The sequence below is a fragment of the Tachyglossus aculeatus genome, chromosome 23 (assembly GCF_015852505.1).
Source record: "Tachyglossus aculeatus isolate mTacAcu1 chromosome 23, mTacAcu1.pri, whole genome shotgun sequence".
NCBI classification, from domain to species: domain Eukaryota; kingdom Metazoa; phylum Chordata; class Mammalia; order Monotremata; family Tachyglossidae; genus Tachyglossus; species Tachyglossus aculeatus.
Window position 1 is genome coordinate 22,040,698 of NC_052088.1, and position 27,232 is coordinate 22,067,929.

General features: G+C 41.0%; 1 long non-coding RNA gene across 1 annotated transcript in view; it reads left to right on the top strand.

Annotated features, from left to right (window-relative positions):
* Positions 1 to 737: 737 nt before the first annotated feature.
* Positions 738 to 27,232, top strand: part of LOC119944689 — a 96,970-nt gene continuing 70,475 nt past the window's right edge. The window contains exon 1 of the long non-coding RNA XR_005455936.1: positions 738 to 986. This is a non-coding gene — a long non-coding RNA (uncharacterized LOC119944689). The remainder of the gene's footprint in view (positions 987 to 27,232) is intronic.

Below are 27,232 nucleotides of genomic sequence, written 5' to 3' on the forward strand. Positions count from 1 at the left end.
TATTCTTGCAACACCTATTTCTTGGTAACCATTTTCACAAAAGCCTACATTTCCCAGAATCCAGCAGGAATGAGGCCAAATCTGCATGTCGGCCAGAACAATTAAATTTAGGATGGAGATCTCTTGCAGTCTCTCTGCCTGCTGAGTCACACTCTGTCTGTCCTGTTAGAGTGCTTCCCTCCACCCCCTGACCTTTATCAAAACTTTATCTGTGGACCTACAGAAGTCATCCTGTGTATTTCTGGTGAAGGGTGAAGTCACAAGGGTGAAGAAGATCCCCAATGATACTAGTACAAAAGATAATTAATGACAAGCTTGAAGGGACTTGATGGATTCAAAGATGATTTGGAAGTCTTAGAGAATTCATGTTGCAGGGGCTTTATGCAGGGCCCTCTTAACGATACCACAATAAAGTATGGAAAATTACACTGTGATTTATTGAGAATTGAAGGGTAGCAGGTAAAAAGGAGTTTAAATATCTGATGTGAGAGGGAAAATATCCCAATGCACTTATTTTCCGCCTATAGATTCTCAGGGCTAAACAGGGATGGAAACCATAAAGCTGGGATGTATTTGGATTTTAGACACATTTTGGTGCAGTGTCTGGAAGAAAATTAATTCAAGTGTGGGTAGATGAGTAATCTCACTCCCATAGAATGGAAATTTGCCGGAGGACAGCAAACAGACTAACAGAAGGAGCTGCGTGTACTGCCATAGGGATCAGTGTTAAGTCTAATGTGTTTGACATTATCATAAAGGATCTAGAGAAGGATCTAGGTAAACTGAATGTTAATGAAATATTCACTGATGCCAAATTATGCTTTTACACTTCAATAAGGACAAAGAAATGGTGAGACCATGAAAGAAGAGAAAGGCATGAGGAAAGGTTAAATATGAGGTTTTGGAAAGAAAAGGAGATTCTTCTTAAGTGTGAATTTGGACTTCAAGAGAAAAATAGACAGGACCATCCAAGATTGAACCAGGAGGTAAGACTAATACCTTGGTTTTCTATAACGCTTTTATTCTCAAACGCTGTTACGTTGATTAGCTCATTTTTGCCCTTAAGACCACTGGGCAAAGTAGATAGGAAAGGCAGGTATTATTATTCCCTGTTATTACTGTAAGAATGTTGCAATGCTGGATGCCGATGTGATAGTGCATTAATCAATCAAGAGTATTTATTTAGTGTGTGCCTTCTCTGTGCAGAACTTTTTTTCTAAATTACTAGCGAGACATAATTTGCTTCCCTCGAGGAGTTTCCAATCCAGTGAGCGCCCAGCAAATTGATCTAAAAGTCGTGGTAGAGAATCAAAACCAAATTGTGTAGCTTCTCTGGATTTTACTATAATTAGTAGGTAATGGATACCTCAGTTCAGAAAACTAACAACCCAACTGGAAGGATTGAGCAAATCAAGGGACCATGTCCACCAACTCAATTTTATTGTACTTTCCCAAGTGCTTAATGCAGTGGTCTGTGCACAGTAAATACACTCAGTAAATACATCTGTTTGATTGAAATAATATATATCGTAACAGTCTCATCACTATTTGATTTCCATACTGCGTGGGATTCTTGAGAGCCCACAATAAAAATAAAAGATACGGTCCCTGCCCTTGAGCAACTAGCAGCATCTTAAAGATCTTAGCCTGTAAAATTGTTTCTTGCCCTGAAATTTAGGTGAATGTATTGATTGTTCCCACTGTTTTCTAGGTGGGGAATTTGAAGCTTTCACTCCATCACAGTATCAGGAATTCCACATACCTAAGCTTGGTGGACTAATCTTCCATACTGGGAGGTTGAAAATAAAATTGTAACCTGCGTTAATTTTCAGGGACACTAAAGAAGCTGAATATAGCATCCCTTCCCTCAAGGATAAAGTTCAAATCCATACAAGTAGCAATACATTCATTCATTCATTCAATCGTATTTATTGAGCGCTTACTGTGTGCAGAGCATTGTACTAAGCGCTTGGGAAGTACAAGTCGGCAACATATAGAGACGGTCCCTACCCAACAACGGGCTCACAGTCTATAATGTAGAGAAGCAGTGTGGCTTATTGGAAAGAGCACAGGCTTGGGAGTCAGAAGATGTGGGTTCTAATCCCGGCTCCACCACTTGTCTGCTGTGTGACCTGGGCAAGCCACTTCACTTCTCTGTGCCTCAGTTACCTCATCTGTAAAATGGGGATTAATACTGTGAGCCCCACCTGGCTACCTTGTATCTACCCCAGTGCTTAGAACAGTGCTTGGCACATAGTAAGCACTTAACAAATACCACTATTATTAGGCAGCATATGAAGGGCCACTACAGCAGGCTAGTATGTGCTTAGTGCAGTGCTCTGCACACAGTAAGTGCTCAATAAATACGATTAAATGAAAGTAAAAATGAGACAAGATCAATCAGTCATATATATTGAATGCTTACTGTATATAGACTACTGTAAGAAGCACTTGAGAGAGTACAGTGTAACAGAGTTGGTAGACATGTCCTCTGCCCACAAGGAGTTTACAGTCTAGAGAAGGAGCTTTCAGTTAAGACAAAGTAAATTTAAAATAAATACCTGAACTACCTTCCCACAGTAAAATATGATAGAATGTTGAAGGTCGCACCAGACTGGAGACAGAAATCCCTTCTTCAGGATGTTTAAAATTAGTTTGCAAATAACTACACTTAAAGCTGTATGTGGGCAGCAGTTCTATAGAAGAAGGTAATAGGCTAAAAAGTATCATCATTTATTGAGCATCTACTGTGTGCAAAACAATCTACTAGGGTTTGGGAGCATATAATAAAAGTAGAAGACACAGTCCCTGGCCTTGGGTGGGGATGGGTGGAGTGGGGGGTTTGTAATCTAAGGGATGAGACAGGCAGATAAAAATTGTATATATGCAACAAGGAACTAGAGACAAAACATAGCTATAACTGGTAAAAAAAAAAGAATAAATAATTGAATAAAACACTGATATGCACATGAGTGGCAGAGGAGATGATGAGATTGAAAGGTGGGGATTAGTGAAGATGTGAGTCTTTAGGAAGGCTTTGAAGGAGGAAGGGATGTGATTTGAAGAGTTTGAGGCTGAAGGGAGTTCCATACAAGAAGAAAGAAATATATACATGTGTGTATGTGTGCACACATGTATTTATGTGTGCATATATATATATATATATATATATATATGATTTATCCATAACTTTTTTGATCGCAGAAACCATTTTGATATTTACTTAGTAAATTAGTTCTAGTAAGAATTTGGGGTGAAGAGAGGGAGTAACAGTAAAACTAGTTTTCTGCTTTAATGAGGAAAATTAATGCTTTCCTCCAAATAACAATTCTGACCCAACCGAAGTCACCACGCCTCCCCTACAATACAACAACTCTTTTGCAGTTTGAACAAAATAAAAAGAATCTGAAAAGATTCTTCCTTTGGCTTCATAAATGGATGCAGTCCAAGCCTTGTTTTTTAACCCAGTGAAAGGATACTTTTGTTAGCTGGTATTTTTGATCACAAATCATCAGGCTCCAGTTTACAAATGGAATATTGGACTTGAGGCCAGGCATCTGGCCCATTCTGTGTGATTCCTCACGTTCATTTCCTGATGATCAATTGTGGCCACTGCGGTGACTCAATAGCTAGAACTGCAGCTGCCTAGCCTAAACAGTAGACTGTGAGCTCGCTGTGGGCAGGGAATGTCTGCTTACTGTCGTATTATGCTCTCCCAAGCACTTAGGACAGTGCTCTTCATACAGTAAGCACTCATTAAATGTGATTGAATGAATGAATATTAATTACCAGACAACAGGATTTCCTCTTGAAATTTTGGGGCAAAAATGTAGAATTGTAGGAGAAAATTCAGTTGGGAATAGTATCAATTCCTTGTAGGGTCCTGACCTGAAAGGGTAAACACATCATGAGGAGCAGTTTGGCTTAGTGGAAAGAGCACGGGCTTGGGAGTCAGTGGTCATGGGTTCTAATCCCTACTCTGCCGCTTGTCAGCTGTGTAACCTTGGGCAAGTCACTTCACTTCTCTACCTCAGTTACCTCATCTGTAAAATGGGGATGAAGACTGTGAGTCCCACGTGGGACAACCTGATTACCTTGTATCTCCCCCAGTGCTTAGAACAGTGCTTGGCACATAGGCGCTTAACAAATATCAATATTATTATTATTATCATTACCACTTTACAATGTAAAAATCTATAGGGAAACAGTCATTTTGTTACCCTTTACCACTGTGGCACTATCCAATTGAGAAAAAACAGTGTAGACAGTCTACCTCAATAATTTATGCTAGAAGAACCTACCTCTCCTTCACTTATATAGATACTTGTCTCAACTTCCATTTTTCTTTACCTATGTAAATCCAGCCTTTGAGAAGGAGAGTGCTGTGCATTTCATGTCAAGGAAAAGAATATTTGCAGCTAAAAATATCGAAGAGAAGAGATGGCTAGAGAGTGGGGAGAGAGAGAGACGAGAAAATATATTCCTTATTTTTAAAAAAGCACACGTTATTACACCCTTCCTAGGACAACATGCCCCAACCACGGACTACCGCAAAGTCTGGATGAAGGCTAGCAGTGCAGTGCCATATATAATCAAAAAAAATTGCAACAGGTTTAATATCTTAAGGCCACACTGAAGACATTGACCAGAATCAATAGATACCGCTGTGCCAGAACTAGAGAGAACACAGTTGGGAACAGGAGGCACCTGAACTCTAATGTTCACAATTTTCCTTACTAAAAAAAGTCAGAGCTGGTGACGTTTTTCTTCAGACACACCGCCTCCATTTAGCTTTAAAGGAGAGGGAGCCGGCCCCCATTTCCAGTGCTGACAGAAATTGCTGGCGATGTAAGGAGAAACAGTAGGCTCTGGCGGAGGCCGGTGCTTTCAAAAGTGGAAAGGGAAGAAATGTCCTCATCATGGGGGACCGAGACATCCTTGTTTTACGTCTCACGGATCTGAGAGTCTTGACGCACAGCAGTGTGCAAAGCACATTCTTGCTTTCTGACAGATCTAACTCAATTGAGTGTTTGGGAAGCGAGGTGCTGAAGTCATTTTCAATCATTGGCAAGCGGTGTAATGCCCTCAAGGGGTGCGAAGATGCGGGAAGAGAAAAAGAAAAGGTTTAGGGTACAACACTCTTCAGTGGTTACCAACCTAATGGGAAAGGGGAACAAGGAAGCCTTGTGCATTTGGAGTTTCGAGAAAGCTTTGAAGCTGGGGATAAAATAAGAAGACTCCCACATCTGCGCAGATCAGTTATTCATACTTATTGGGCACTTACTGTGTCCCCTTAGACTGTAAGCTCATCATGGTTAGGGAATGTGTTTGCTAATTATGTTGTATTGTACTCTCCCAAGTGCTTAGTATAGTGCTCTGTATAAGGTAATCATTGATTAAATTGACTGATTGCAGAGCATTGTATTAAGCGCTTGAGAAACAGTATGGCTTAGTAGAAAGAGCCCAGGCCTGGGAATCAGAAGGTCATGGGTTCTAATTCCGGCTCTCCCACATGTCTGCTGTGTGACCTTGGGCAACTCACTTCACTTCTCTGGGCCACAGTTACCTCACCTGTAAAATGGATAGTGCACAATAATAATAATAATAATGATGATTGATGATGGTATTTGTTAAGCACTTACTATGTGTCAAGCACTGTTCTAAGCACTGGGATAGATACAAGGTTATCAGTTGCCCCACGTGGGGCTCACAGCCTTAATCCCCATTTTACAGATGAGGAACTGAAACACAGAGAAGTTAAGTGACTTGCCCAAAGTCACACGGCTGACAAGTGGCGGAACTGAGATTAGAACCCATGACCTCTGACTCCCAAGCCCGTGCTCTTTCCACTAAGCCATACTGCTTCCCAGCACTTAGAACAGTGCTTGACACATAGTAAGCACTTAAATACCACAATTATTATTAAGTACTGAAAGGTTTAGCTTAGTTTACACACCTCCATTCCCATCTCTTTAGAGTATTTTTCCTTAGCATAAATAATGACAGATCTGTTAGAAGGTTCAGGGTTTTTTTTATTTTTACTTTTTACTGAATATAATAGAAACGGTAACACTTTGAGAAGCAAGAACTGTATTTACATATGTACTTACAAAAATATAATTCAAAATATTTCACCCTGTAATATTTGCATAACACATAACTGCATTGTGTGTTTAATCTCTGGCTCTTAATTCATTTAACATTGTTTTGGTCATTTTTTCCTATCTAGAAAATGGACGAATGTACTATATATTATTTCCTATGGGAAACTCTTCTGCATTTAGCCCATTTTTGCTTACCCTATGTTCATGGAACCAATTAAGAAAACTAACGGGACAGTAGCAGAAGGTGGGAGAAGAAGCAGGTGACGTTTACTTGGTTTTTTTCCCAGATGCGTTTGCCTGGCTTCACACCTCTTTTACAGTTTGATTTTTGTCCTTGTCTAGCATAGACAAAGCAGAACACAAGTGAAACACAACTCCAAAGCAGCAGCTCACACGTTCTCAGAAATGATCAGGTTTGAATCTGGGCTGTCTCCTGTGGATGGGAGGTGTGCTTCTAAGCATTTCAAATTAAATCTGTTCCAGATCTTCCATTCACACGCATTAAAAAGCCACTAACTGTATCTGGGGTGGGGGTGGGGGAGTTGTTCCTGTCACTGCAGTCATATCGCTAATGCAGTACCGAAGCATAAATTAAATTAAATAAAACCCCAAAAAGTAAACTATTTTAGGTAGGGGCTGAAAAACAATATGAAGAGAAATATAGAGCCTAGATATATATTCTCCGTATTAAAACTAAGTGACATGAACAGTTCATTGAAGATAGCCAGTGGTACTGAATGAAAATGTGAGCTGTAAAGTTCCAGGACAGTTTCAGAATAATAATAATGATAATAGCATTTATTAACTACTTTTTGTATGTTAAGAACTGGGGTAATTGTAAGATTATGATAGAACACAGTCCCAGTTCCATATAGAACTTACAGTGTAAGGGTGAGAAAAAATAGGCATTTTGCCTCAATTTAACAGGTAAGGAAACTGAAGCATTTCCATCATTCTACCTCCATCCTGTCTCCCATTGGTAGGAAAATACTTGCTACATATATCCCATTTCCACCATTCATAGAAGCCAATAGAACAAACAGAATAAGATATCCATTCAACAAAGGACATCTACAGTCTCCATGTGTGTACATGTAGTGTGTGGAAAGAGGAGTGTGGGGGAGCAGAGGAAAGTATTTATACATAATTCCTTTGTATTCCCAGGAGGAATCACTGATGGTGAAATTAAAGGCTAATGCACAAAAAGTTTGTCCCTTGAGTTGTTATATCTAATGTCTGCAGCACCTGACTCTTTTCTCTTTTACCTCGTCTATCATTTATTTGAGGAATTGCTCAAATAAAGCTACTCCTTCTTTGATAGCAGTATACCATATTGATCTAGCCTCAGCAACTGACTGTATTTTCAAGTTGGATGTGGCATTGTCTGTTTTGTTTTATCGTGTCCTTATAACATTTGCTCTTTCCCACTTCCTTTTGATTTCCTAATTTTGACTGTTCATAAACCAGTTGCTTGAGGGTCCTGCAGGTGCTCATTTTCCACATGTGTCTCACCAAACTGTGTTGGGAAGCCGTGTGGCCTAGTGGAAAGAGCACGGACCCCCTCCTTGGCTTTTAATCTCAGCTCCATCACTTGTCTGGTGTGTGACCTTGAGGAAGTTGCTTAACTTCTCTGTGTCTGTGATCTTATCTGTAAAATGGCGGTTAAGACTGTGAGCCCCACGTGGGATATGGACTGTGTCCAACCTTGTGTCTACTCCAGTGCTTAGTAGAGTGACTGGCTTATGGTAAGCACTAATCAAATATCATTTTTTTAAAAAAAGAGATGAGCATAGCTTTAATGATAGGAGACTGACTATATTCCAGGATTTAATTGGTTGTGATCTTGTCATTTGATATTAATTATGGCTCATTAATGTTGCTGATGAAATTGAACAGTGATAACTGGTATTTGTTACAAACATGCTACATGCCAAGCAATGTACTAAACTCTGGGTTAGGTACAAGGTAGTCAGGCCGGACATAGTCCGGTTCCCACGTGGGGTTTACTGTCTAAGTAGGAAGGAGAACAAGTACTTTACCCCAATTTAAGTAGAAGCAGAATGGCCTAGTGGAAAGAGCATCATCCTGGGAGTCAGAGGACCTATGTTCTAAATCCCCACTCTGCTGTTTGCTTGCTACGTGACCTTGGACAAGTCACAACATCTCTGGGCTTCAGTTTCCTCAGTGGTAGATTCCATGCTTGGTTCCCCTCCTACCTAGACTGTGATATGGGGCAGGGACTGTGCCCAACCTGATTAACTTGTATCTACCTCAGTGGTTACTGTATCGGCCTCTTGCTGACCTCCCAGCTTCCTGCCTCTCCTGATTCCAGGGCATACCTTACTCTGATACCCAGATCGTTTTTCTACAGAAAAGTTCAGGACATATTTCCCCACTCCTTAAGAAACTTCACAGGTTGCTCATCATCTTCTGCATGAAACAAAAACTCCTCACCATTGGCTTTAAAGCACTCACTCCCCTTTCCGCCTCCTACCTCACCTCGTTACTCCCCTACTACGATTCAGCCTGAACATATCATTCCTCTAATGCTAATCTTCTCACTGTACCTCGATCTCATCTATCTCACCTCCGACTCCTCACCCACATCCTACCTCTGGCCGGGAACACCCTCCCTCCTCAAATCCAGCAGATGATAACTTCCCCACTTTCAAAGCCTCTTTGAAGGCACATCTCCTCCAAGAGGCCTTCCTTATTTAGATAAGGAAGCCTCTTTTTTATTCTCCCACTCTCTTCTGTGGCTCAGTGGAAAGAGCACGGGCTTTGGAGTCAGAGGTCATGGGTTCAAATCCCGGCTCTGCCAATTGTCAGCTGTGTGACTTTGGGCAAGTCACTTCACTTATCTGGGCCTCAGTTACCTCACCTGTGAAAAATGGGGATTAAGACTGTGAGTCCCCCCTGGGACAACCTGATCACCTTATAATCTCCCCAGCACTCAAAACAGTGCTTTGCACATAGTAAGCACTTAATAAATGCCATTATTATTATTATTATTATTATTATTATTGTTATTATTATTATTCATCCTCCCTCCCAACCCCACAGCACTTACGTACATTTCTGTAATTTATTTATTTATATTAATGTCTGTCTCCTTCTCTTGACTGTAAGCTCATTATGGGCAGGGAATGTATCTGTTTATTGTTATATTGTACTCTCTCAAGCGCTTAGTAAAGTGCTCTGCACACAGTAAGCACTCCTAAACACAACTGAATGAGTGAATGAATGCTTGATACATAGTAAGTACTTCACAAATTTAATAATAATAATAATAATAACTTTACAGATAAGGAAACAAACACAGAAAGTGCAGTGACTTGCTCAAACTCACACAGCAAGCCTGAGCTGGGATTAGGATTCAGGTACTCTGACCCCAAGGCCCGTGTTCTTTCCACTAGGGTCACAAATTAGGAGCCTATGTCTGTTTCAGCTTATGTAATCGTAGAGATGGTTGGTTAGACTGTGAGCCCACTGTTGGGTAGGGACCGTCTCTATATGTTGCTAACTTGTACTTCCCAAGCGCTTAGTACAGTGCTCTGCACACAGTAAGCGCTCAATAAATGTGATTGAATGAATGAATGACAGCACTACACCATACGTTGCTGCCACAATCTGCTTAACTGTCTGTTCTGATCGTGATCGGGCTTTCTACCTCCTTGTCTATTATTGCATTGGCTTGCTACTTAGTTAACAGGATTCTCTGACCCCATTTAGCTCTATGTTGCCTCAATAAATATTTGGTTCGGAGTATGCTTCCTTGGTGCAGGCTGAAACATGACTTCAGACTTGTCATCAGCCCATACTGCCTGGCTGATTCAGTGAAATGGTTTACAATTATTTGCCTGTCTTATGGGTTTGTGGTCTCTATGGAGCAGTCATCTGCAAGGAGTAGTTCTTGAATGATTGTTTCTAGGTCTTTGGATGATACTGAAGTCTGAGTTGGAATCAGTCAATCAGTGGTATTGATTGAGTGCTTACTTTCATTCATTCAATCGTATTTATTGAGTGCATACTGTGTACAGAGCACTGTACTAAGCATTTGGAAAAGGCCAATAAAAAGAGTTTCCTGGAGATGTGGAAGCAAACTCTAACTCCTTCACCCAGGGCTAGTTGCATCCTCTGGCGTGGCTGCATAGAATGAATTGAACAGGACCAGAATCACTACACATCTCTCTGACAATGAGGGATAGATCAGACACGACACCCTCGGCTCTGACCTGGCCAGCATGCCCTCATGAAGTAGTCTTAGCACCTTACTAAACTTGTCAGAAAAACCACATTTGCCTAGTAATTTCCACAGCTCCGATCTGCTGATGGTATCAAATACTTTAGTATGGTCTCTGAAAACTTGTACATTTCCTTTATCTGATTCACAGCAAAGATCAAGGTGGAATTAATGTCATGTGCCTCTAAGAAAGTTAATGCCATCTTGCACACAATCCCCACCAGGCTGAGCTTGGTGCTTCACGTTAACTTTGACCTGAGGGCAGTTTGGGCCAAAACTGGCTTTTCCTGCTGAAAAATTATCTTCAAAAATATGCTTATTAGTCTCTTCGGTCTTTTTTTCTTGGTTGAAGATCAACCATCGGGCTCTCTATTCCTATTCATTTTCTTCAGGGACATCTCAAAGCATCCCTTTACATCTCAGCTGCCTTCCAGGAGTTTTAGATGAATGAGCTAAGGTAAAATGACTCAAGAACTCTTAAAGGATTTTTCTTTTGTGCTCTAATGTAAATGGGAATACCATATTTATTTGCATAATTGTATCCACCATATAATTTCCCTCCACTTCCCCCCCCCCCCTCCACCTCCTACCTGATTTTGGAGGAGGAAAAATTTATTGTTTTTCTCCTAGTGAAAGCGGTTTTTGCCGGGCTTGGAAGAGGAGAAAGGTCATATGGGTACACTTTTGGGAGGGAATTTCTTCACAGAGATGTGTGAACTCAGTAGTAGGAAGGAAGGAAGGGCCATCAATTCGCTGAGTTCCTATTGTATGCAGCAGTTGGGAGAGTAAGAGATGCAGTCTCCAGTGTTCTCTTACAGTTCTTTTTCTTCTCCTCTCTTTTCCTCCTCTTCTTCCTTTTTTCTCTTTTTTCTCATAACCCCCCCTTATTTCTTGATTAACTATTTTGATTTCATGCAACAGTCACTGTATTATATTAGGTTGCAGAAATTAGGCAAAAAGTGGGGCAATTATGTGAATACATATGGTTGATAAAATATCTAAAAACCCTGTCAGTATTGATCTCTATTGTCCCACTGTACTGGTGGGGAATTAAGGAGTGTGATTCTAAGGAGAGCATTCTCTTTGGGTATGGGGACAGTCGCTACCTGATAGGCGCCACCACAGTGCCATTTTGAGACAAGGCGGGGGATAGATTGGTAGTGTGTCTCTTCTCCCTCCACATCATTTTTGGCTAAATGATATAGTTCATTTGATTTTCAAACATGGTGAGCCATGTAACTTTCATGCACTCTGAGGCAAAAAGCGAGTGTGGAAATGTTGAAATGGGGCTGGATGAATTATAAAGGCTGAATAAAATATGAGAAATTTTGTTATACCTTTTGGGGGGGTCATAGTAGCACCCTCCTGTATGCATTCACTAATGTATTAAAATTTCTGAATTGATTATATGGTCATATTTTGTTAGGAGAATCAAATGCTAAAATGTTTAATATGGCTGGAAGGAGAAAGAGAACTGCTATAACCTTAAAAAGTTTCTAATATCGGAAAAAATGTTTATGGCATTTTGCGCTCCTTTCCCTGAAATGCCAGTAATCCTGCAGCCAGAAATTATGAAGTGGCAGAGAAGAAGGAAGCAAACTCGAACCCAGTGATACCTTTAATAGAAGTGTATATATTTGGAGAAAAATATCTCATAAGAAGAAGGCCAGATCAATGTTGATTGCAATATTTGTCAATATTTCACTTCCACCCCACAATTGAGCTGTCTGAGAAGATACTTATGGTTTGGACAGCTGAATAACTTAGGTAGCTTTGTTACATTTTAGAAGGAAAAATTGTCCATTAACTGTAATTTTGCCTAGAAATATCTTCTATGTGAATGTTCCTACAATAAATTCAATCTCAAAGGCTTAAGGGTATTGCTTAATCGTACCTAAATAAATAGGATACTTAAATTGCCATCCGTAATACATAACCATAATTTATTTATATTAATATCTGTCTCCCCTTCTAGACTGTAAACTCCTTGTGGTCAGGGAACATGTCTACCAACTCTGTTGTTCTCTTTCAGTACAGTGAATGCTCTGTACAGGGTTAGTGTTCAATAAATATCATTGACTGGTCCAATAATAGAATACCTACCTTATGTTGATAGGATCAACATTTACTGGTTACCAACAATTGAAAAACATATTTAGCTTGATTGTAGGATACAGTTATCTCTTATTTACTGGGTGAAAAGTGCCGAAAGTATAACAGGTGGATGAGAATGTGCTGTTTGTGCTACCGTTTTGGCTCATGGGAGATATATGTGAATTCTTTTCCCTATTGTCCTGTTTCATCGTACAGAAAGCTGCCATATGCACAAACTTCCATTAGAGTGGAAGGACGATGGACACAAAAAACTTGAAAGGCATAAAGTATTTGTAAAAAATACTCCTCTGAAAAACACTGATTTAAAAGTCCAGAAAGAGTTTTTGAAAGATCACATTTGAACAAAAAAATGTCACATTCTAATATTTATCTTAAATGTAACATTTCATTCATGGGGGGAGACCTTTTTTCTCTAAAATGACATTATCAACGGTTTACAGAATGATTATGATTGCTTGGAGGGCTTGGCTTAGGAAATCTATTCCTGACATACATTACTTTTATGGAAAAATAAATTTATCTCAATTGGCTCTTAATGTCAGCTGAAGAAGGGAACTATTTAAAATTAGCTGCCAGACACAGAAATGATCCTAGTTGAAATTAGAATATATTTCATAAAGAGATGAACTGGCTAACCTGACTTTTGGATAGAGCAAGCATTTTAACACATCTGATTATTACCTGAAATATATTGCAAATTGGGTTTTGGAAACTTGTATTTTACCCTGATCTCCCTTCTCTTCCCATGCCCACCCCACTCCTCCCTTAGGGCATGGGTGTTCAAAAACATATTTCAGTACTTGGAAAATGTTTTTCGAGTCCAGAACCAGTCTTATGCAGACTTTGGTAGACTCCTTTGGAATTCTTTATGGAATTAATAAACAAATCAACTGAAATAACGGTGGAGTGACTCTTGAGCAGATTTAAAAGGATAGGATTTGAATTAAGGTTTTCCAGATGCCAACGGACTTAGCTAATGACCACATGCTGTCTCAGTTGGAACCACCAGTCCTTGCTATCAAGATTTCTGTAGGCCTAAACCAAGGAAATTAAGACTGATGGGAGGGAGAAAGGAAAGGAAGACTATCCTGAGTTTAACAGTGAATCAATCAATCAATTGTATTTGTTGAGCTCTTCCCATGTGCAGAGTACTGTACTAAGCGCTTGGGAGACTACAATATGAAAGAAGAGTTGGGACCCCCATGCCAGTTTACCTCCATTTCTAATGCTGAGAGAAGGGAGACCTGTGGGTACTGACACTTTTTTGTGTCTGAAGTCCAGATCCAAATTATAAGCAGTAAATTGAGTAAATCTAAGAAAACAAATGCGGTATCTGCCTGTGAAAAGAGATTTACTAGCATCGATTCTCTTTTTCTTCCAATTATCAACATAATCTGAGGTGTCTCGATGCTCAGCTTACTTTTTTTTAAGAGGAGTGACCTTGCCGATATTGTATTAATTTACCTTAATCTGCGGGTGTGGTAAAGATGTTATACGTCCTCTAGACCACTGCTTTTATTCCAGGCGAAGGGTGGTCAAAGCCGGGAAACTTTATACAATGTATTATCTGTTGCACCAAGAAGCCAGCCTACCCCAAATCAAATGGCTCTCTGCCATCCAGGGCTTCAACAATATCCCCAATAAATTAGCCCATTTGAGGAAGGCTCAGCCCTATTCTGCGGTTTATTTATACCCAGAGCATCGTCATCCATAATACATTTGGGCCGCTTTCTAGTTGAAGATTTATATATTTTTTTATTAATGGGTTATGAATATTGACACAGGAGTTATTCATTGTTTATTGAAGGCTTGTTTATATAAAAGATCTTCACAGGCTACCCCCTAAGTCTAGAGGTCCGAAACCAGTGTCAGGGAGCTGTCTGGGTGTTTTTTCCCACGTATTACTCTGCCATTCTGCCAACAATAGAGGCCCATTAACGTTTGGCCCTTCAAGTTAGCGGAGCCCAAGTCTCTGTGGCAAGGCGTCTGCCCAATATGTAAAATAACAGAATGAATGGATTCCTTGGGAACAATGATAACAAGACCTGGCTGAGCTAACTGTGACAGCATGTGGTAATTTTCCAGCCCGCTGGCCCTGTGAAGAGAACAGGAACACAAAGCTTAGACTGAGGGGCGGGTTGGTCTGAATAGCTGCAAACAAGTGCAGGATATCTGATGATGTCATACACAGTTTGACAGATGGGGCTGGACAATCTCCCCCTCTTCTTCCCCCCCCCCCAACCCCCCAACCCCCCTCTTCAAACACGCACTTAACCATTTGTACTCCACTGGGTTCCCACTTGGAGAGTTCAATCCCGTAATCACCTGCCTGAAAGACTAACCAAACCTTGACTGTGGTGCATTCGAATCAAACGTCACCGGTGTCATGAAGAAGAATGATATCCATTATAAGTGTGGGAATACTACGGGAACAGGGGGGAAGAGGGGCCCCGGATGAATGCATCATCTCTGTTTTCAGCCACGGGGCCAGGTTTTGAATCTATCTCTGACTGAATTCAACTATACACTTCGAATAGCATAATGAAGCATTGTTATTGCTTCAGACTAACCATTACATCAGGGAAACAGCCATCCAAAGTTATCAAAACTGATTACTAGCTGAGCTTTTGTGTCTGTAAAATAAATAAGTTAAAAGGAATATTTGGGGGGGGGGGGGGGGAATTTCCAGTGTATGGGGTACTCCACCAAGGGTGGACTTTTTTGTGTGCATAGCGATATGTGCCAGGATGTATAAATTGGCATTCAAGTATGTATGCAGACAGCATATTACTGAGAATATGTTAGTGTGTATCTGTATGCACGTGTGTTTTAGTTGGAGAGAGAGAGACAGAGAAAATGAAGATTGACAACATTTATGAAAATGAAGGCGCAACTCAGTTGAAATGCACAGACAACAGTAAATGACCTAATCTTCTCAGTCTAATTCTAACTGCATAAAAAAGTTTTGGGTTTTGGCCCTCAGGTAGGTAGGTTTTCATATCAAACGTCTTTGCCATTTTCCTAATGCAGTTCTCCTTGTTTACTTTTCAAGGAATGTACGCAAATATATGTAGGGGAAAGGAGAATGGGTCTCAGATATAGCGTTTATCCTATAATCTTTTCTTCAAATAGCTAACTACAGGGATTCATTTGTTGAGTAGTGATACATGTCCCTCTGAAAGATGGCAATGCTACCCAGATTTCTGGAGAAAGATTGCTAATAGCAAAAATGCCTTTTAAGTGAATGATATATTTCCAAACACCTTCCATGAAGGATACCTAATTTCTCCAACTCAAGGGCATAGCTAATGAAGTTATCCCAAACTCAATATAATCATATTATTATTATATATAATCTTTTGGGGTCACAGGACAGAAAGGAGACTTAATTATCCTTTCCAAAGGGCACATATATTTTGGATGCAAAGAGGTTTAAACCCTCCTAGGAAGGAGTATGGGAAGACAAGGAATAGGTAACAAAAGCTATAAAATTCTGTGATTGCACAAAACTGCCCATTTGGACTTATTTCCCATGTTTTCCACACCAATTCAGAACTGATTCAATCTTGAGACTCATTCATCATTCACAACTTCCCAGGTTCACTTTTCCTGGATTGGAAGTAGTAGTAGTAGCAGCAGTAATAGTAATAATAATAATAGTAATGATGGTATTTGTTAAGCACTCACTATGTGCAAAGCACTGTTCTAAGTGCTGGGGGGGCGAGATACAGAGTGATCAGGTTGTCCCATGTGCGGCTCACAGTCTAATAGTAGTAGTAGTGGTAGAAATAGTAGTAATAGTAGCAGTAGTAATAGTAATATTTATTTTGTGGGCAGGGAACATGTCTACTAAATCTGTCATGCACATCTACTAAATCTGCCATGCACATGGTATGCATGTGATAAGTGCTTAATAAATATGATAGCTTGATTTATCGATAAGCTCTTACAGTGTGCAGAGCACAGTATTAAATGCTGGGAGAGAATGCACAGGGGGGAATTAGGCACTGTTCCTACCTCACTTTTTACAACCAGGAATAACGACACTCTTTTCAGAGCATTCACCTCTCAAAAAATAAATTTGGCCTTAAAACCAAAACTTCAAAGTAAGTTTAGCCAGGCTATATCAATAGAATGATATCACCTAATGACTGAAGAAGAGGAATCTCTAGGTGGCAAAGAACTAGCAGAGGAAGAGGAGAAGAAGAAGCAATTCAGACAACCATTGGGTAAGGCATTTGGCTGAGTTCCTATGATTTCAAGTGTTTAGCCAAGCTCAATTTGAGTCTCCTAAGGTAAATAATGAAAAAGCAAAAATTTACAGATGAGAAATTGATCAAGTTCTGAGTACTGAGTATCCAAATTAAACAAGATGCCAAAGAGTTTTATAGAATGGAAATTTGCTTTATTAGCAGTGAACATTTTTCTAACAGAAGAACGAGTGAATATCAGGATTAATGCTAATAAATCTTTGGCAAATATAATTCAAAGCTCTCACATATTCCTTCTCCAAAATGTAAAACTATAGCTTGGGAAACATAAGATAAATATTCTTTATAAAGAAAACCTTACTCTTCATTAGAGCTACCTTTCAATCAGGTAACATTTTGATGGCGTTGACCCCAAGCTGGGAGAATTAGAAAACGTGGAGGAAAAGATCAGGTGACAAAAATATTTCCTCTAGGGGATTATGTTGAACTTTTAAGTAATATGAAATGGTGAGAATATGGTGAGAATAATTTAGCTTAATTTGAAATGTAATTCCATTTCTCCATCTTTATAAAGGTGGAACTCCATTTCTTTGTCCTTATCAAGGGATCTAAATTCACAATCTGAGTCATAGTAGGTAAACAATAAGGGTAGGTCTTGGAGCTGTGAGGATTTCATCTCTCTTTATAATTTTTCTTAGTTTCTCATCCCTGAGAAATTCTTACCATTCAGATTTCTAGACATTGCCTAGAAACTTGACTCTGTTACTCTTTAGCATGCTCTTTGGACGATGCAGAGCAGTGTGGAAAGTGGATAGAGCACAGGCTTGGGAGTCAGACGGACATGGGTTCTAATCATGGCTCCACAACTTGTCTTCTGTGTGACCTTGAGCAAGTCACTTAACTTCTCTGTGCCTCAGTTACCACATCTGTACAATGTGGATTAGGTCTGCAATGCCCCACCCCAACCCGTGGGACAGGGACTGTGCCTGATCTGATCAGTTTGTATCTACCCGAGCACTTAGGACAGTGCTGGACACATAGCGAGTACTTAACAAATACTATAAAGTACAAAAAGATGAATCACGGCTTTCAGTCTCCTGCTCAGACTCACCCATGTGGGAAGATTGCACACAGACCCTACATAAAAGTGATGATTCCGACTTTTTGCCTCATAGCCCCAAGGAGATTATTAATGAGTCTTCTTGAAGTGACAAAGCTAATGATGAAATTAATCTGCAAGTTCTGGTCATCTTGTTTTTTAAAACACCAGACATTTGGTCACCTTTGCTTCAGCATATTTCTGTGTCCTTTCTTTGGGATGATTCTTATTCCCATGTTGGCCTTAGGTCCTGGACCCACTAGCCATCTTAGCTTTGATCAGAGCTTTTATGGCATTTGTTACTATTTGTCTAAGTACTAGGCCTTCCCAGACTGAGCCCCCTTTTTCCTCTCCTCCTCCCATCCCTACCCTGCCCTAACTCCTTCCCCTCCCCACAGGACTTGTATATATTTGTACAGATTTATTATTCTATTTATTCTACTTGTACATATGTACTGTTCTATTTTGTCAATGATGTGCACATATAATTCTATTTGTTCTGATGATTTTGACACCTGTATACATGTTTTGTTTTGTTGTCTGTCTCCCCCTTCTAGACTGTGAGCCCGTTGTTGGGTAGGGACTGTCTCTATATGTTGCTGACTTGTACTTCCCAGACACTTAGTACAGTGCTCTGCACACACAGTAAGCGCTCAATAAATACGATTGAATGAATGAATGAGCCATGCCCTGGGGTAGATTTGAGGTAACCAGATTGTGAGCCCCAGATGAGATTGTTACTGTGCTCAGTCTAACAGGCAGGGAGAATAAGCATCTTCCCACCATTTCACATTTGAGGAAACTGAGGCACAGAGTGGCTGAGTGATTTACCTGAGGTGACGCTTTAGGACAGTGGTAGATTTGGGACTAGAACATGGTTCTCATGAGTCTGAGATCTTTGCTCTTCCAATTAGGCCACATTGCCTTCCTATTTCAAACTCCCACCAGTGATACAGTAGACCTCTTCTACCCGAGGATGGACGCTCTTTTCCCAGTGAAGCCCCACTCTCTGATTGTTACAGTGATCTCCTTTATCTCTTGCATCAGCCTTATCTCTCCTCTAAGAGTCTGTTGTTAAGTAGAGCTATACTCTAGTTCAACGATGTAGCCAGTGTTATGCATATATAGGGCAGGTCTTCCTTGATTCAGCCAGAGAATGAACAAGCCAAAGGATCCAGAGAATATGCGAGGTCAGTCTGAGATTCCCTCCTTGGCTCAGGATGGACAGATTTTCAGTACATAAAATATGGGGTAGTGCCCCAAGATGGTTTTTAAAAACTCAGAATGTTCTTTCTCTCTCTGTGTGTCTCTCTCTCTCCCCCCCTTCCTCTATTCCTCTCCCTCTCTCTCTCTTTCTGTCTCCATCCCTCTTCCTTCCTTCTCTGTTTCCATCCCACTTATTTTGCTCTCCTTCCCTTCCTATTCTGTGGTCCCCATTTTTCTCTCTCTCCCTCTTTTTTCTCTTTCTTTCACCTTCTTTCCCCTCCGTCTCTCTCCTCTCTTCTTTCCTTCACTGTCTCACTGCCCCATCATTTTCATCGTCTTTCTCAACCTCACTTTTTCTCTAAATTGCCATTGCCCTCTTTCTTTTCCCACCTATCATGCTTTATTCTTCCCTGTCTGTCATCCTCTTTGTCTGCTTCCCTTCTTGCCTTTCTGTCCTCCATTCTCCTTCACTTAAACTCTTTTCTCCAACTCTCCTTGTTTCCCCTTTCTCTCCTCTGCTCCTCTGGGAAAGAAGTGGTCCCCACACCACCACTTGTCTGCTGTGTGATCTTGGGCTAGTCACTCAACTTCTCTGGGCCTCGGTTTCTTCAACTGTAAAATGGGGAGTCAATACTTATTCTCCCTGCTACTTAAGCTGTGAGCCCCATGAAATACAGAGACTCTGTCTGACCTAATTAATATGCATCTACCTCTGCACTTAGAGTGGCATAGTACACATAGTAAGCTCTGATGCCATAAAAATGTCACTTAAGGGTACAGTGATCCATACCTGGCCATACATGAGCCTAACCAGGTAGACCAAGGTCTTTGGATCCAATCTGACTAACCTGATTCACTGTTGCCTCAGCAGACCAGCAGAATGTGTCCTGGTTGTTCCAGACAGGCCATTCTGGCTAGGGTTTGGCTATTTCTGTGCCTTGTGTACCCTGTTCCACAAGCAGGGTGGACAAAATAGTCACATCAGAAAATCGTGGGCTCGGACTCTTGTGACTTTCCTGTTGTAGAACCAAATCGCTTAACCTCCAAAAGCCGGGGACTGAGATGGATCATAGCAGCGAAAGTCAACCCTCACCTGGGCCCTCATATTTTATGGTATTTATTAAGTGTTTACTATGTGCCAGGCACTGTTCTAAGCACTGAGGTAGATACAAGATAATTAGGTTGGACACAGTCCCTCTCCCCAGTAGGGCTCACAATTTTAATTGCCATTTTACAAATGAGGTAACTGAGGCACAGAAAACAAGGTCACACAGAAGACAATTGGCAGAGCCAGGATTGGAACCCAGGTCTTTCTAACTCCAAGCCCCTTGCTCTTTCCACTAGGCCATGCTGCATCTCATGTCATTGTGCAGGGCATGAATCCCACCAATGTCGCACAACAGTGGGACCAAGAGCAGGAGCCATGACCTATCCTCGGGCTAGTGAGCCAAGTCCATGGGATCAGCGAGAGCTGGACAAGGGAGGTCTTTGGTTTCATTGATCGCAAAGTTTGCTGCTCTTGGAAGATTCCCCAGTGGTACTGGCTGTCTCATAGTGGGTCAGGCATCCTGGCGGGTGCCCAACCTCCAGCAGGGACATCAAACCCAGCGAATAGGAGAGGTGGGTGAAGGGGACTCTTCTCCCCATAAGCAAGGGACAAAACTGTGACCATTGAAACCACCATTTTGTTGTTTGCCATTCGACTTACCGGAGCAGACGAATTCCCGATTCCCAGCCTGTGATCCCACTATTTCCTAGAAGAAGAATGCAGTTCCCACGAAAGGAGCTTCTGGACCTTACAGTATAATAATCTGCACAATATTGACTTGGTGTATCAGGGTAGCACATGTAAGGGCCTTGTACAACTTCAACAAAAGCCATAATAGTAATACGCTATCTTGGACTCCTTGAAAGGCTCAAAAAGCCTGTATACAGATAGGGATTCATTTAAATGGACAGCTTGCACCCCCTAAAATAAAGAAAAATAAAATCATTGGTGAAACTCACACATTTTCAAATCTGTGAGATATTAGAGTTTTTTTGGTGTGGGGTTTGTTTTTTTTTTTGGTAGAACGGTTCCCTGTATCAGAAATACATAAGGCTCTTTGTGTCTACAAAAAATAGACTCAATATTGTCTATTCGGAGCCAGATTCTTTGAACCACTGACTCCTGGGTGAATATTTGGCACTTTGAGAAGGGCACTTCATCAAGGTTGAATTGGCTCCCAGAAGCGTTTCTCTGACAAGCTCCTCTCTGGGTAGGCCTTTCTCCAGCCCGAGGCCCTTTCTTTGGGGTCCTGAGACCCTCATTGGAAGGCCAGAGTTGTTTTTTCTCCCCCGTCCATCTTCGGGTACCATTGAGTGCACTGGAGCAGTAATTTACTAAATGGTGCATCAGTGGCCCCCTATTGCCAGAGGAAGGCTGAATGCTCCCCGAGCCCTTTCCTTGCTGGCGATGGAATCACAGGTCAGAAAACATCTTTAGCAAGCATAAATTATTGGGATCACTATAAAAGAGGGTTGACAGATGAAACGGGCATTTCCATGAGTGAACAATACGGCTTCAATTCAAAGGCTGCTGATTGGGTGTTCGGCCTCCTAGCATAAACAGCTATTCAAATTTTAAACTGTAACCAAGTGAATAAAAAGAAGGAATGTGTCGGCCACCTCGGGTTCTTCAAAACGATTCAACAAGGGAAGAAGTGATATAAATAAAATGTCACTATATGGGTTGAGTGTTTCTTCTTCACAAGAGGACTATACAGCCTCATAAAACAGAGGGCCAGTGTGATCCAGACTAGACTCAAGTCTGGAAATCTGAGAAGCTCATGAAACTTGCCAATTCCACCGGGGTCTCGGTGCGAGCCAGTCTCTGAGCCTCTCTGTGCATTTCCCTCTTTGAAAAATGCTGCCTGTCCTTACAGAGAGGGAGGGAGGACCAAGTAACTGATGGGCATAAAGCACTTTATATGTGAGCTCTGCGGGAATTGTAAAATGAGGGAAGGCCTTGTGTAATTGACGGAGATGCCAGAGAGGACAGGGGTTTCACTGCAACAAAATGAAATCTGGAAATGTCTGGGAAGTAGGTGGCTTCTAACCACACTTTTAGTAAAGGAAGAAGCAGTCATCTTCGCGCTTTTCTAAGTGACTGAAACTTACAGTGCCAACTTTTTAGAGGTATCGATGGTGAGCCTAAAAGTTCAGTGGCAAGATTGGGGTTTAGATTAAATCTGGTCATGGCTTCAAACGTTTGGGAGTGTGCGATACAACTGAGTCAGTAGACATGTTCCTTGCCCATAAGGAACAGTTTCAGTGAAGCAGCATGGCTCAGTGGAAAGAGCCCAGGCTTGGGAGTCAGAGGTCATGGGTTCAAATCCTGGCTCTGCCAATTGTCAGCTGGGTGACTTTGGGCAGGTCACTTCACTTCTCTGAGCCTCAGTTCCCTCATCTGTAAAATGGGGACGAAGACTGTGAGCCCCACGTGGGACAACCTGATCACCTTGTAACCTCCCCAGTGCTTAGAACAGTGCTTTGCACATAGTAAGCACTTAATAAATGCCATCATTATTAGTATTATTGTTACTTAGAACAGAAGGGTGTGTCAACTGATGGTTCTAAATGGCAGGCTTTTCACTTCAGGTATAGAGAAAATGGTCATGGTTTAATGGATAACTCAATCAAAAATTGCAGAATTCTAAAATGTTAGCCATCCCACCTTATGGTTGGTCAGAATGAACAAAATGAGGAAATGATGAATTACCTAAAATAATATGAAGTCCAATTCAATAAGCATTTATGCAATGCCGCCTTTGTTCAGATGACTGTACTAAGTGCTTGGGAGAATTCAATAGAATGAATAGGCTTGATCCTTGCCTTCAGTTGTCTTACTATCTAGGGGTAGAGGGCTAGAGGAAAAAGGTGGGCCTAGAGTCAGTGGACTTGGGTTCTAATTCTGGGTCTGCCACTTTCTGCTTTGTAAACTTGAACCTTAATTTAACTTCTCTCTGCTTCAGTTTCTTCATATATAAAATGGGGGTTCAGTATGTGTTTTTCCTCTAGACTGTAAGCTCCCTGTGGGCAAGAAACACATCTACTAACTCTGCCATAGTGTACATCTCCAGGGGCTTAGTACAGTGTTTTGCACACAGTAAGTGCTGAATACATAAAATTGACAGGGAGCCTCATGTGGATCATTGATCATGTGTGTAACCTGATTATCTTGTATCTTAGTTTAGCACAGTGTTTAACACATAGAAAGCCCTCATTTATACTGGGAGCCTCTACATATTTAACATTCTCCTCAACATCCTAATCTTTCCCCTAGTGAACCATTATCAGTGCTCTCAACCTCACGTTTAGGCAAATCACTCGCAACTTCACGAAGTAAAGAAAAAAATTCCATAGGCTTTCTGCCAACCGTGAGGACAAATATTTCCTCGTGATTTTTTGAGTTTATCAAGCTCAGGCTTCAGTGGTTGTCCCCTCGTTGTAATATTGAGGGGTTTAGTAAACGGCACTTTTGTGTTAGTGCTTCCACCTTTGCACCCCACTTTGCAATGTGGTAAACTTCAGTCACAGCCCAGTGTGGAGCAGCATGGCCTAGTGGAAGGAGCGTCTGCCTGGGAGTCTGGGGACTTGGGTTCTAATCCCGGTGCCACCACTCGCCTGCTGTGTTACCATGAGCAAATCACTCAATTTCTCCGTGCCTCAGGTTCTTCATCTGTAAAATGGAGATTATACACTGGTTCTCCCTCCTACTCCACCTTAATCCTCCTCAACCTCTCCTAACCCTGGCTTCAACACTATGAACCTATCCCTTCTCCTTAAATCATTATCAGTCCTTGGCTTCACTGACCGTGTCCTCTCCTGGATGGACCAAGATGTTTGTTTTATAATCCAGTCCTGATGATGCCCAAGATCCAATTGACATTTTTAGCTACGAATGCACATTAGAAGGATGATATTAAAAGATCACTCAATGATGACTCTTCAATCCCTTTCTGAATCATGATTGACAGCCCCAAAACATGGATTTGCAAGTGGGATTATTTTTTTCCCTAGGTGTGTTACCTTGTACTCACTCAGAGTGAAATTCGTTGCCTCCTTTCAGCTCACTCACTCAGCTTTAAGAGGACTTTGGAGAGTGAGTTTATCCCTCATCTTTACGATATTTCACCAACAGAAAGAGCTTAGAGATAGCTACACTTTTAAGAAGCTATTTTATGGAGAATATTTGAGCCTTCATTGTTAATTATCAACAACAATAATAATAACGGTTTTTGAAGTCACCTCTGCCCTTGACTTACTGCTGCTTTCCTGAAATAACTTAAAATGAATGTTTATTCAAGCGAGTCGGAGATAGCTCACTTAAGAACATGTGTCATGCCACTCTGATGAAGAAAATGTCAAATGACTGTGAATAAGGGAAATGCCGTGAAGAGCACTGCCAGGAGAAGCTATTTTTGCTGAGGTCAGCTATTCAGTTAGAAAATTAAAAGTAAAAGCCATGACTCCATTCAGTTTAGGATTCTGTGTCTTATGAGATTCTCCCTGGGCAGTTTTTGTGTTTTCTTGGTGTCCATAGATCAAGAAGTTCCCTTCACTCCATGTGTCTCTTTCACACTGGGACTTTGGTCCCAACTCTGGAAGATATGGCAGATAAACAGCCAACTCCAGAGAGACATCCCCTGTCTTGCCTCTAGCAGGAAAAGGGGGGAAACAAGCCCCAAACTCTTCATTATCATCAACATCAACATCATTGTCACTATCAATGGTATTTATTGAGTGCTTATATAGTTCAGTTATATAAGCAGAGCTGATAGACACATTCCCTGCCCACAATGAGAGTTAGTGCCTTGAGCCAACCTACTCACTCTGCCTCATTCTTGCCACTCCTGCCTCCAATCCCTTTCTCACTCCCTTCCTCCCCATTCCCATCCAGTAGACCCTTACTCTTCCCATTTTCAAAACCCTTCTGAAATCACATCTCCTCCAGATTTTAGACATCTTGAGGGCAGGAACTGCACCTACTCAAGCATTTCCCAAGCAATAAGTACAGTGCTCTGCACACAGTGAATGCTCTATAAATACCTTTGATTGATTGAGGTGCTCCCTGATTAATCTTCATCAATTAATCAATTTATCATATTTATTGAGTGCTTTCTGTGTGCAGAGCACAGTACTGAGCACTTGGGAGCTTCCTCAAGTTCCCTGCCCATAAGGAGCTCACATTTTAGATCTTAAGTCTCATCTGCTTTCCTTATACCTCCCCAACTCCCAACTGATACTATAACACTTTGGCTTCACCCGAGTCCTTGGGTACTCGCACCCAACACCTCATAGTACATATGTGTATATCTTTAAGTCTCATTTCTTCCTCCTTGCTATAATTTATTTTAGGGCCTGTCTTCCCAGATAGATTGTAAACAACTCAAGAATAATAATAATTGTGGTATTAGTTAAGCGCTTACTATGTGCCAGGCACTGTTCTAAGCTCTGGGGTAGATAGAAGCTAACTCAAAAGAGTAATAATCATGTCTACTGATTCTATTATACTCTCCCAAACAGTACAGTGCAACTGAACTATATAAACACAGTTGATTGAAGGGTGGATCATGAAAAGAAAAGAAACAAGGGAAAACCAATCATATATGAATAAAGCCTTGGAAAGCACTCCCAAGCTCAGGTTGTATGAGGTTCCATGGTTAATTTAGGACAGAACTGTGACTTGTCAGAGGAATTCATTTAGTTAGATATGAAATTGATTGGGTGTGTCCTAAGTGCCAAACACTGTGGTGAATGCTGGGGTAGACAGTAGATAGATACCATTTGCCCCACTCAGAGCTCAATCAAAATAATAATAATAATTATGGTATTTGTTAAGCATATCCTATGTGCCAAACACTGTTCTAAGTGCTGATGTAGGGAAAACAGGTGCATGGAAGGAGAAATCCAGGTTATTATCAGGTAGAGACTTAATGGAGGAAGTGACATCAGTCAGATCTTCAATGTAGGGCCTCCAGGATGATTGATGATCTCTGCTTTGCTCAATGTTAGTCACTCCTCTCTTTCGGGAGAACTCGATCATAGACTGTAAGCTCCTTGAGTGTCTATACTAACTCTGTTCTATTCTTCCAAGTGCTGTGTACAGTGTTCTGTATGCAGTAGGTGTTCAATAAATACTCCTGTTGGACCAATGATACAGACTACTCTTCGCTTTGCAGCCTAACAGCAACTAAATCAATCAATCCACTAATGGTATTTATTAAGCCTCACTGTGTGTAAAGTACTGTACTAAGCACTTGGGAGAATTAGGAGCTTAAAAAACGATTTAGCTTGTTTCCAACATTGGGATTTGGGGATATTTGTCTTGAATGTCATTCTGGGAGACTGAAGAGGATCTATTCCAGAGAGGGAGCCCTGCTTCGACATTCGGTTCCCTCTGAGTTCAGCCCTCACTACTCCAATGAGTTTTTGTTTTTGTTAGGGGGCAAAGGTGTCAGAGCAAAAACAGTAGAAAGTGAAATAAGTATACTTAATGAGGATGATAAATGAAATGGGTGTTTTATGCAGTGTTTTGGAATGTTTTGTGCAATCCTTCCTTTCCTCTATGAATCTTCCCCTTTCTAGGGTAAACATCTTTGGTTCCAGGTATGTGTTTAGACTGGCCCGATATCGTAGAGAGAAGATAAATTTATCTTTATTTAGCAACCTACTTTTGAGGCCGAATGCTGAGTGGCTTAATTAACTTGATGAGAAACATCTTTGTAAAACCTCTAACCTGGCCTTACCCTAGAGAAAAAGGCGTTAATGAGATCAGAACAGGTTTTAGATGAGGAAAAATGCAGGTTTTATGAAAAAAAGATGTAAATGCTGCTTTGTGTGGGTAGATTTGCCTGCCCTCGTGCACTGACACATTGTTATGCAGTATATTCATCCCATTTTATAGATGAAGAAACTGACAAAGAAGAGAATTGTTCAAACTCACTCAGCAAATCACATGGAGAAGACACGTCCCTTTATTTTGCATTACCCTGGCTCTCTTAGGTTTCAGAATACCTCCAGTCATTCAAGACAATCTTGCTAAAATTCATATTAACACAATGCGGGGAGGTTGGAGGTCATTACTCCAAGAAGACAGGCTCATAACAAGGTGGGGTGAGAGGGCTGCCTAACTGTATTTGCTAAAGAAAGCAAAAAGAATACAGAAACAGTGTGGCTTAGTAGAAAGAGCACAGGCCTTGAATTCAGAAGA